This window comes from Plecotus auritus, assembly GCF_963455305.1.
Source record: "Plecotus auritus genome assembly, chromosome: 2".
Taxonomy (NCBI): Eukaryota; Metazoa; Chordata; class Mammalia; order Chiroptera; family Vespertilionidae; genus Plecotus; species Plecotus auritus.
Window position 1 is genome coordinate 119,297,039 of NC_137771.1, and position 12,389 is coordinate 119,309,427.

Below are 12,389 nucleotides of genomic sequence, written 5' to 3' on the forward strand. Positions count from 1 at the left end.
GGGCTGGCTGGTGTGGCTCACTGAAAGGTCACAGGTTTGATTCCTGGTCAGGGCATATACCCACATTGTGGGTTCAGTCTCAGATTAGGGTTCATATGGGAGACAACCAATGTTTCTCTCCCACATCTCTCTCTCTCTCTCTCTCTCTCTCTCTCTCTCTCTCTCTCTCTCTCTCTCTCTCTTTCTCTTTCTCTCTCCCCCCTTCTTCTCCAAAATCAATAAAAACATAGTTTTTAAAAAATTAAAAGGAGAAGGACTAATGATAGCAACAAAACTTTAGAGGCTGAATAATAGACCAGTTGGTATCTGACATAGAAAATTGAGGAAGCTAAATCTTAAACCGGCAGATAGGAAAATCAAGGAGTAACTCAATTCCCAGGATAGGCAACCCCAAAAGCTCCCTCCCAAACGCAGCTTAGCCACTGCCTCTCTCCAAAGCAGCAAAAGACTGTGGTTTTCCTCAGCAGAGGATAAGGGGCTCTAAGCCAGGATTAGGCTCCAAAGCAGACTGAGTGGGAATACTGTACTGAAAGCAGAGAGACTGAAAAAGAAAAAAGCTTTCCATAATGTGCTGTGATTCCCCAGTCCACATTTAGCTTACAGACACTGGCAGCCATGTCCTCTAGGTAGACAAGTAGATGTTTTCTCTCTAAAGAATTCAAACAGACCAAGAAAAAAGACCTGAAGGAAATGTTCATATCAATGTCCCAGGCAGATCACCCTAGAGTAAAGACTGAACTCAACCATCTTCATCTACCTTACAGAATTTTCCACCAGCTTTAAAATATGAGTGAAGGGCAAAGATCTGAAGCAGGCCTCTACCAGAGAACATAAAGACAAAACACACAAAGATAAAAAACAAATCATCGGGAGAGGAAACAGAGACTATGCAAGGAAGTAAAAGCTTCCAAAAAAAAAAAAAAAAAAAGCTATTAATATCTTCAGAGAAGTGAAAAGATTTTATAAGAATAGGATGGTATAAAAAAGAATCACTAGAGAACAATAAAGAATGTTTGGAAATTTAAACTGTGATAATAGAGAGACAACCAAGATGGCAGCATAGGTAAACATCTAAACTTGCTGCCGCACACAACCATATCAAAACTACAACTAAAAGACAAAACAAATATCATCCAGAACCATGGGAAGGCTGGCTGAGTGGAAATTCTACAACTAGAAGGAAAGAGAAAAGCGCATTGAGTCCGGTAGGAGGTGCAGAGGTGTGTAAGTGTGGAAGTACAGAGGCATGTGCGAAAGGGGCTGGCAACTGAGTACGCTGTTGTCTTTTTCAATTGTGAGGGAGATACAAGCTCCCAACTGTTCTGAACTCCAGTTCCGGGCGAGACTCTAGGGACCCAGGCTCATATGGGGAGAAACTGGACTGTCTGGCATCTGGCCGGAACGCGAGGCTGGCTTTCTCTCAGAGGTGCTCGCAGAGATCATTGTTCCTGCACAGTGCCATGGGACACAGAGACCTGGGCACCTCTTTGGGCCAGGGCTAATGGGCAGCCATTGCTGTTTGCTCTGCCCTGGTGAGTCCCTGAGACCCCGCCCCACCCAATTTACAACCCCACCCAAGCTGTGTGCAGATGCTTTCACATATGAATGGACTGGACTTTTGCAAACTAAAATTACCTAACAAACTGCAGCTGGGTCAGAGAGACTCAGAGCTTTCAAAAGAAGGCCCAAGGCTCCACAGCAGCTTGCATTGCTTCACAGCTGGGTCTCATCTGGGCACCTCCAAACCCTAAACAAAGAGGAGGAATCTGCAGATCTCTCTGTAGCTACTGCTGGGTGGCCTCAGGCAGTGGCTGACTTTGAACCTCCTTGGAGATCCAAGAGCCAGTGTACCCAGTGGTCAGAGTGAGACCATCCAGATTACAACTCTTCACATCCATAAGAGACACACTCAGGGGGCAGACTCAGTGAGCACCAAAGCCTCACTGAAGCAAGTCCTGCCCCATAAGGGTGTCTCCAGCACAGAAGTTCTCCCATTGTAGACACAACTGATCCTCACAGCCAATTGGCCTGGAGGTCAATTCCTCCCAGTGATACCAACAGCAATCAAGGCTTAACTACAACAAGACTGTGCACACAGCCCACAAAGGAGTGCACCAAGAGTGCCCACCTCAGGTAATTAGGGAGGCTGAGCCACTGGGCCCTGTAGGACACCTAGCACACAAAGCCACTCTATCAACACAGGGAAGCAGCCAAAATGTGGAGACAAAGAAACAGGTCACAAATGAAAGAAATGGAGGAAAGCAAACTACTGGATATAGAGTTCAAAACCATGGTTATAAGGTTACTCAAGAATCTTCTAGAAACCTCTGAGAAATATAGTGAGACCCTCAAGGATATGAAAAAGGACCAATTAGAAATTAAGCATACACTGACTGAAATAAAGAATAATATACAGAGATCCAACAGCAGACTAGAGGATCCCAAGAATCAGTCAAAGATTTAAAATACGAAGATGCAAAAAACACTCAACCAGAAAAGAAAAAAGAAAAAAGAATCCAAAAATATGAAGATAGTGCAAGGATCCTCTGGGATAACTTCAAGTGTACCAACATCCGAATTATAGGGGTGCCAGAAGAAGAGAGAGAGCAAGATATTGAAAACCTATTTGAAGAAATAATGACAGAAAACTTCCCCCACCTGGTGAAAGAAATAGACCTACAAGTCCAGGAAGCGCAGAGAAACCCAAACAAAAGGAATCCAAAGAGGACCACACCAAGACACATCATAATTAAAATGCCAAGGGCGAATGACAAAGAGAGATTATTAAAAGCAGCAAGAGAAAAACAGTTAATTACCTACAAGGGAGTACCCATATGACTGTCAGCTGGTTTCTCAACAGAAACTATGCAGGCCAGAAGGGAGTGGCAAGAAATATTCAAAGTGATAAACAGCAAGAACCCACATCCAAGATTACTCTATCCAACAAAGCTATAATTTAGAATTGAAGGTCAGATAAAGAGCTTCACAGGTAAGAAAAAGCTAAAAGAGTTCATCACCGCCAAACCAGTATTGTATGAAATGCTGAAGGGTATTCTTTAAGAAGAGGAAGAAGAAGAAAAAGGTAAATATAAAAATTATGAACAACAAAGTGACAACAAATACATATCTATCAACAAGTGAATCTAAAAATCAAGTGAATAAAAAATCTGACTATAATAGAATCAGGGGCATAGAAAGGGAGTGGACTGACAATTCTTGGGGGGAGAAGGGAGGTGGGGGGTGCATGAAGAAACTGGACAAAAATCATACACCTATGGATGAGGACAGTGGGTGTGTTGGGTAAGGGCAGGAGGTGGGGTGGAAACCGGGTGGAGGGGAGCTATGGGGGGAAAAAAGAGGAACTGTAAGAATCTGAACAATAAAGATTTATTTAAAAAAGGGGGAGCACATTTCAGTAAAGTTCCCTAATTTTCAAAGGTAAATAATATTATCTATTTTTTAGAATTAAGAAATCAAAATTTACAGGTTTTGTGACCAAATATGCCCTTGTCTTCTAAATACTATAGGAGAAAGTTAAAACATCCTAAGGCACTATTTTAGAATACATGGACATTTTAATAGAATGATTTGGAAAAAAATTCAGAATTATCACATACATTTTAAATATAAGAAATAGAATTTTACTGCAATAAAATTAATAAGAAAACCAATAGATTTAATTTAAAAGCAGGGGAGGGTAGGTTGGAAGAAATTAACCAATGAATTTGTATGCATATATGCATAACCCATGGACATAGACAATGGGGTGGTGAGGACCTGGGGGTGGGGGAGATGGGAAGAGGTTAATGGGGGGAAAAAGGAGGACCAATGTAATACTTTCAACAATAACGATCTTAAAAAAATAAAAATAAATTAAAATGGCCAAATAAAAAAAAATAAACTGTGATAATAGAATTTAAAAACTTAACAGAACTTTCTAGCAGAACTCTCAAGAAATAAAGCCAAAAGACAAAGAAAAGGATAATAAGAAAGAAGAGATAAGACAGAAGATCAATGTAGAAGGTCCAATATTCTAATAATTAAGAGTTCCAAAAAGAGAGGATTTAGAAATAATAATGGGGAGGAACTCAAAATAAATCAATAATTCAAAATTTCCCAAACCAAGGGACAAAACTGCCAGATTGATAGGGCAAATAATACCCTTACAATGGATTCAAACAGACCAACATTAAGCACATCCCTGTGAAATTTAAGAACCCTGGAGACAGGATAAAAATTCAACAAGTTCTCAGAGGGAAAAAGAAGGTGTCATACAAAGGACTGAGAGTCCCAATATTGGAAGGCAGTACAAGAAGGTAATTATTGTCAAATGGTGGTCATTGGGGCCAATTCAATGACAACAGGAATCTGCAATTGGGGATGCAGTGAAGAAAGACATTTTATTCAGTTCAGATAGATCAATTGTGATACAACCGGCTGTGGAGCAGCTCAATAGTGTTACAGCTCAATTATGAAGCACCTAGGCTGTGGAGCAGCATGGCTGTGAGGCCCCCTCAGCTGGACAGCTCTGCTCTGCTCTGCTCTGCTCTGCTCTGCTCTGCCTGCTCTGGTTCCTACTGTGCACGTCTGCTCCCCTCTTCTTCACTCTGGTCGGGCCAGACATCTTCCGTGCTTTGTTTTGGGTATTTCAGCTCCAACCAGGAAAACACAGCCTTTTTTCTTTTGTGGAAAGGGAATGTGTGCCAACTCAGTTGAAGGGGGGCTGACTTATATAGTTCCCAGCCCTGATCCCTGATTGGTCCATCCTCATGCAGATGAGAACTCCAAATCTTCCAGATTGATTGGTATTGGTGGATAAAGATGCTGATGGGAATATGCTGCACAATTTTGATTGGAATATGTATCCCATATGTTGGAATACAATTCCAGGAACTCCTTTATGCAGGCTGGCTCAGATGGCAGGAACACAGTGCAGGCAGGCAGTTCAGTGCAGACTTCTCCTTGAAGTGCATTTTGCATGACAGTCTCTGTGCAGAAATGGCTGCTAGGCTCTGGTTTTTGTTGTTGTTGTTTGAAAGAGAGACATATTGATGTGAGAGAGAAACATTCATTGATTGCCTCCGACAGGGCATCAAACCTGCAACCAGGGTACGTGCTCTGACCAGGAATTGAACTGGCAACCTTTCGGTGCACAGGATGATGCTCCAACTGAACCACACCGGCCAGGGCCACTGGAAGTCCGTCTTAGTTGGTATCTTCTTTCTCAGGGTCCATATTATTAATCCATACAAGAGAGATACTGGTTCCATCTCTAAAAAAAATAAAGGGAAACAGTAGGTAGAACTCTAAGAAACACTTTGAAGACATTCTAACTCCAAAACATATACTTGTAGGACAAGAAACTACAAGCAAATGCTCAGTGTTTTGGAGTTGGGTTGAGAGATAGATTGTTGATAGCCAAGGATTTATTTTTAATCCTTGGTTATCAACAACACCACAATGATTCTAGCTAACCTGTGTTAGATCGCTGAAGGAGGAACGTACGAGGCCAGAGTGGTGAGGGATTATGATCATCAGCACACCAGGTGGCTGAGCCTGGATGGCTCCAGCACCCAGTGAGGGGAGTCAGGGGCTTTTAAAGGACTTTTGGCGAGGTTTTTTTCCTGGGCGGAGACTTTGCATACCCAAAGGGGAGAGAATGGAATATGGTCACCATAAGTGAAATGTGGTTAAAGGGAATATCCATAGTGACATGACCTGGAAAGCCAGTTCCCAGGGGAGGGGTATCAATTCAACTGCTGATCAAATCTAACAACCTGGACCGGGGGCATCTCAGTAACCATTTCAAACATACATTCACTTATTCCTTATGACAACCCAAATAGGCAGAAATAATTACCACAATTTTACAGATTAAGTTATGCTAATTAAGTAATTGACCCAAAGGTCACTATCACTGGTTAAGAGGACAAGCTGAAATGCAAACACTAAAACCCATTTTTTTTTAGCTTCTATGCCTTGCAGTCTTGGGAAATAATGTTTATATTTAACTATTGCAGTCACAATTTTTGTGAAGCTTAGTATTTCTGCCAACACTTACTTCTTAGAGACAGCAAAAATGTGTGTATCAGACTCTATTTCCTATCTTTATATTTTGAAATAAGAAGGAAAGAGGGAGATAAGCTTAAAATTATTCTAATAAAATAAACTACTAGTTCATGAGTTTTCGGAAAAGTATCCTGGTTAGCTGACAGAACTTTGAGGAAATCTTTTAAGGAAAGGAAAGCCTCAAAGATGAGGTCCCAAGAAAGAGTAGCAGTATTTCAGTAAAGCTGGGGGACTGCGCTGTAGCTCGGTGTGAACCACGCCCACACTATAGGAGGGTTTTGCACAGGGCTTGTATAAGTTGGCCTGGCAGCCATTTTTATGTACACAAGCCCTCCCACATGGAATTTTCCATATTAATGTGCTTCCATTGTTCTCAGTTGGGCCTGCAGTAACTTTAGCCCTCTTCCAGATGTTTCCTGACATTAGCATCCAAGATGTGCTGGCCAGCTGTCTTTAAAATTGCAGAAACTCTGTGTTGTGTGCATTAGTTATGCAAATGGCAAAGCAAGTACAAAAAGCCAACGAAGAGGATAAAAAGGAACCTGGGGAAGGGTTGGAGCAAGGCTTTACTGGCACATGGAGTGTAGGTAGAAGGCCAAGAAAACAAGCTGTCTTTGATCAAGACCCCCAGCAGCCTTCACTACCACTGCCCACGCACAGGGATCAGTGTCCTCAGTTCCCAGGTCAGGCCTGGGTTTCTGGAAGCTGATCTAATAGGAACACACTGATACCCACAGATCTATCAACCCTCTAATCAGTTTCTCCTTTACTTTGTTAACAAAAAAATATCTGCATAGACCAGAAAACAATTTCCCAAAGTATAGTCTTCAGTAAGTTAATACGTATTTCATTTTAAAAAAGGATTGGGCAGTCAAATGAGTTTAGAAAGATGTATGTTAAAGTTAAGCAATTACCTTTCCCAAGCACTCTCAGGGCTTCTAATTGTTCATGTACACTGTGAATATCGGAGAGAACGATTTCTGAGGACTAAGCCCACTTGAAAAGAGGTAACATGGCTTCTCAGCCCCAATCACCCTCTCAGAGGCTAAACTAACTGCCAACTGAATAGCTTCACACATCTCAAACATAACACATCTGTTACTGAACGCAATTGCCTATTATTTCTGCTCGGGCTCCAGCTTCCCTTCCCTGAATTATGGTAAAATCTTCACCATTCTCCTAAACTAGAATCATAGCAGTTGTCCTCTATTTCTTTTCTTTTCTTTTTTAAATTGTTCTTTTAAATATATTTTATTGATTTTTTACAGAGAGGAAGGGAGAGGGAGAGAGAGTTAGAAACATCGATGAGAGAGAAAGATCAATCAGCTGCCTTCTGCACACCCCCCACTGGGGATGTGCCTGCAACCAAGGTACATGCCCTTGACTGGAATCGAACCTGGGACCCTTGAGTCCGCAGGCCGATGCTCTATCCACTGAGCCAAATAGGTCAGGGCCTCTATTTCTTTTGTTCTCATCGCCACCCTTCTATATCTACCATCCTGCTGTAAAAAGGATACTGCTTTGACTTTGTAGTACCTCTATGATGCGTACAGATTGCCAACCTCAGGCTAGCATTCCTAGTTGATGACTGGACATTTCTATTTGGTTCACTACTAAATGCCGGGGCTGACCGGCAGACCCTGAGCGACAGATGAACAGATTGCTCTCACACATGTTTCTGTGAAAGAGAGGGCTAAGGGACTCTTTTACTTCAGTAGTAAAAGCAGTCCTGTTCACCTGCCTCGATAGCTTTTTATTGTAACAACAGCTTGAACTCAAATTAACTTCTAGATACAATCAGCAGGGCAAATATCCTTGAGAAAGTCTATGCTTCTACAAAGTCTGGTCTTTAAAGACTAAACATAGAGATTCTTGCAAAACACCCCCAGGGATCGGACTTGTTTGAAAAGTCAAGGTAGGGGCTGCTGCCTTTGGCACGGTCCCCTCAGAGGCCCCCGACCTTTCAGAGAATCCTCCTTACAGACATTCCAACCAGGTCCCGTGCTTCCCCACAACTAAAAACTATATGTGGGCTTGGAATGACTGACTTCAAGTCTTCCTCACCCAACAGGCACCTTTTTCCCAACTTTTGTAACTCTCAACAATAAAGAATCATTACGTTCTCAACCCCGCTGTGTTAGCTTTCTTTTTCTTGTTTGTTTTCATTTATGTTTTATTGTATTGGTTGGTTTTATTGTATTTATTGTATTTGTTTGTTTTATTTTTAATTGTGGTAAAATATACAGTATGTAACATAAAATTTACCATCTTACTCATTTTTAAGTGAACAGTTCAGTAGTGGTAACTACTTTTACATTATGTATAACCAATGTCCAGAACTTTTTTCATGTTGCAAAACTAAAATTCTATGCTCTTTATTTTTTAAAATATATTTTTATTGATTTCAGAGAGGAAGGTAGAGGGAGAGATAGAAACATCAATGATGAGAGGGAATCATAGATCAGCTGCCTATTGCACACCCCTACTGGGGATCACTCACAACCCAGGCATGTGCCCTGACCGGGAATGGAACTGAAACTCCTGGTTCATAGGTGGACACTCGACCTCTGAGCCACACCAGTCAGGCAAATTCAGTGCACTCCCCACTTACCTCTACTCCCATTTCCTTCTGTTTTCTATAATCCCCATGTTGCTTTCTTTATAAATTTGACTACTCTATCTAGTACCTCACATAAGAGGGATCATAAGTATTTGTCTTTTTCTAACTAGCTTATTTCACTTAGCATAATTTCCTCAGGGTTTGTCTATGTTATAGGATGTTTAAGGCTGAATAACACCTGGGTTGCTTCCACCCTTGGGCTATGGTGAATAATGCTACAATGAACATGGTGTTCAAATATCTCTTTGAGAGTCTGCTTTTGATTCTTGTGCATATATATCCAGTAGTAGAATTGCTGGATTATATGAATTACATAGGTTACTTAACATCTGCACTTTGGTTTCCTTGTCTGTAAAATTGATTTGATTGTATTACCTATCTTGTAGGGTTATTGTAAAGATTAGATGAAGTAACACCTACAGAACACTTATAAAAATCATCATTATCCCCTTTTAACAAATAATCTGAGGCATAAGGAAATCAAGTAACCTGCCTAAATTCACAGATCTAGTAAAAAGTGGAGCCAGGATACAAACCTAAGTTCACAGCTGAAGTCTGTTATCTTAAACACTGTGCCTAAGTGATTTTACATCCCAGTTGAGTGAAGCTTTTACTGAGTAACTCCACCCAACTTGATTAGGGATTGATTTCCTTAGATGGCACAGTTTTGGAGGAAGATGGGGGAGAGGAAAGGAGGGAGCCTTAAACACCTGAAAAGAAAAAGGACAATCAGAATCTTTATGTAACAGTAAAAAGTATGAAGAATCAGCAGTAAAATGTAACAAATAATTCCGCTATTATTATTAGCATGACTTGTCAAAAGTGATATAAACCAGGTAGATTCAACTCTGTTTTATTTTTGAGTAGCCAAGTCTCAGTAACCTGTAGAGTGTATGTCTGTGAGTAGGAGTGAGGGTGTGAGAGTTTGTTTGTATGTGCTGGGAAGTGCGTATGAAATCTTGCGCCCTAACTCCACTCACCTCATCAGTCATTTGACATTTACTTTGAAGTTATTTCTCTCTTCTTTCTCTTCTTAGGGATTTATATGAAGACCATTTTTTATAAGAAATACATGTCTAAAATGAAAGAGGGATGTGTAATCATTATCAATAATATTTTACAACAATCACAGCTTTAAGTTCAGTACTTCCATTTCTTTATGACAATGCTTCTAAAAACCATGTAAACAGCTAACAAGTTTTCCAGCAACTCTGCTTATCACACAGGGAGATTACACAAAAATATTAAGTAAGCGATTTGTTCAGAGAGGCTTACTACTAATACATTAGTCTTTCATGAAGATGAGCTCATGGACAAATTTGGTGGTGTGGTCACTCTGAGTGAAAGTTGGTTCAGCTTAGCCACATGTTTCATTGAGTGCCACCAAAGGCTGTGCGGTGATACCCAAGAGAGCTGCAAGATGCTTTTGTTTTGGGAGACAATGGCACTGGAACTTATTTTATAGAGAAAAACTTACTAGGTGCCCAGCTAGCTCAGTCAGTAGAGCATGAGAAAAACTTGCCTTAGCTGCAGGGCATACACAATCTGACCACTAGTTCTGTCCTTTGCAGACCTCTACCTTCAGCCTTCACCAGCTGGGCTTCCACCCAGATCACTCCACTGACTCTGCCTCTGGTTTTCATCTCATTAGCACCTACCCTTTCAGTAGCATCAGTGGACTCAGTCTCTTTTTCTTGAAATATTTTCTTCTCTTGGCTTCTGGGGTCCTACATTTTCCTGGTTTTCTATCTACCACTCATGCTGCTGTTTCTGTCTTTGACAGCTTGTCTTCCATCCATCTGACTCCTAAAGACAGAAGGCCCAGGGCCCAAAGGGATTACATCAGGTTCCCAGCCCAGAGCTCTCCATGTCCTCTTGCTATTTACATGTCAGGTATGTTCTCATCTCAGGGAGTTTGCACTGGCTCTGCCTGGAGGGACTCTCCCTTTCCTTTTCTTTCTCACTTCTTCCCTATTCTCCCAGTTATCTAGAGTGCTAACTCTTCCCTTTGAAATCCTAAAGTCCACCTTCCTTATTTAAAAGCTCCACTCCTCACAAAATGAATCCTCTCTTCCCCTTTTTTATAACACTTCTCACCTTCTAAGATAGTATATAATTCCTTGCTCTAGTACCAGTATATAATACACACGAGTGGCCCGGTGCATGAAGAGGGGGTGTATCCCTCAGCCTTGTCTACACCCTCTCCAATCTGGGACCCCTCGGTGGATATCCGATTGCCTGTTTAGGCCCAATCCCTGTGGGCAGTCCGACATCCCTCTCACAGTCCGGGACCACTGGCTCCTAACCGCTCACCTGCCTGCTTGATTGCCCCCTAACTGCTCCTTTGCCAGCCTGATTGCCCCCAACTACCCTTCCCTGCTGGCCTGATCACTCCCAAGGCTTTTATTAGTATAGGTATGACCCTTCACAGAAAATTTCACTAGCCCTGCTTTACAATAAGGGCTTGATGATTGAATCATTGGGGCCAGACACCAAGATTTCCTTTTTTTGAATGGTGGAGGGAATAATTATCTTGTCTTTAAGTTGCCCTGAAATTCAAATGAGATAATGACTTAGAAAAGTATAAAAGCACCATATAAAGACAACTGTCTTTTTCATGTACTGAAAAGACAATAAAGTGGTAAAATAAAAAACACTATTTTTATTTCCCCTTTCCTTCCTTTACAGCCTGTATTTAAACTTTGAAATTTATAAAAATTTCACTCCTATTTTCATTTCTTTACATTCAATATTATTTTGTATCAGTTTCAGGTTTTATATTAGTTACAGAATAGTTGTTAGACAATCATATACTTTATAAAGTGTTCCCCGATATTTCCAGTACCCACCTGGCATCATACCGTCATTACAACACTATTGACTATAGTAGAGACGCGGTGTACGAAATTCGTGCACGGGGGTGTGTGTGTCCCTCAGCCCAGCCTACACCCTCTCCAATCTGGGACCCCTCGAGGGATGTCCGACTGCCCATTTAGGCCCGATCCCAGTAGTTGGGAGCCAGCAGTTCTCACAATCCAGGACTGCTGGCTCCTAACTGCTCGCCTGCCTGCCTTCCTAATTGCCCCTAACCGCTTCTGCCTGCCAGCCTGATCACTCCCTAACCACTTTCCTGCCAGCCTGATTGATGCCTAACTGCCCTCCCCTGCAGGCCTGGTCACCCCTAACTGCCCTCCCCTGCAGGCCTGGTTCCCCCCAACTGCTCTCCCCTGCAGGCCTGGGTCCCCCCCAACTGCCCTCCCTTGCAGGCCCAGTCCCTCCCAATTGCCCTCCCCTGCTGGCCTGGTCACCCACAACTGCCCTCCCTTGCAGGCCTAGTCCCTCCCAACTGCTCTCCCCTGCTTGCCATCTTGTGGTGGCCATCTTGTGTCCACATGGGGGTAGCCATCTTGTGTGTTGGAGTGATGGTCAATTTGCATATTACTCTTTTATTAGATAGGATAGAGGCCTGGTGCATGGGTGGGTGCCAGCTGGTTTGCCCTGAAGGGTGTCCCGGATCAGGGTGGGGGTTCCCTTAGGGCTTGGGGCAGCCTGGGTGAGGGGCCTGTGGTGGTTTGCAGGCTGGCCACACCCCCCAGTGACCCAAGCGGAGGCCCTGGTATCTAGGATTTATTTATCTTCTGTAATTGAAACTTTGTAGCCTTGAGCGGAGCCAAGCCTCCTGCTTGCTCCATGGCAGCAA

The 12,389-nt window shown here is 42.3% G+C and overlaps 1 protein-coding gene across 1 annotated transcript in view; it reads right to left on the reverse strand.

Annotated features, from left to right (window-relative positions):
* Positions 1-4,376: 4,376 nt before the first annotated feature.
* Positions 4,377-12,389, reverse strand: part of COMMD2 (COMM domain containing 2) — a 100,555-nt gene continuing 92,542 nt past the window's right edge. Inside the window, exons 7-9 of the transcript XR_013959999.1 lie at positions 9,670-9,765; positions 9,226-9,399; positions 4,377-5,272 (exon numbers count right to left, since the gene is read on the reverse strand). The gene's annotated coding sequence lies outside the window, so the exon portion shown is untranslated. The remainder of the gene's footprint in view (positions 5,273-9,225; positions 9,400-9,669; positions 9,766-12,389) is intronic.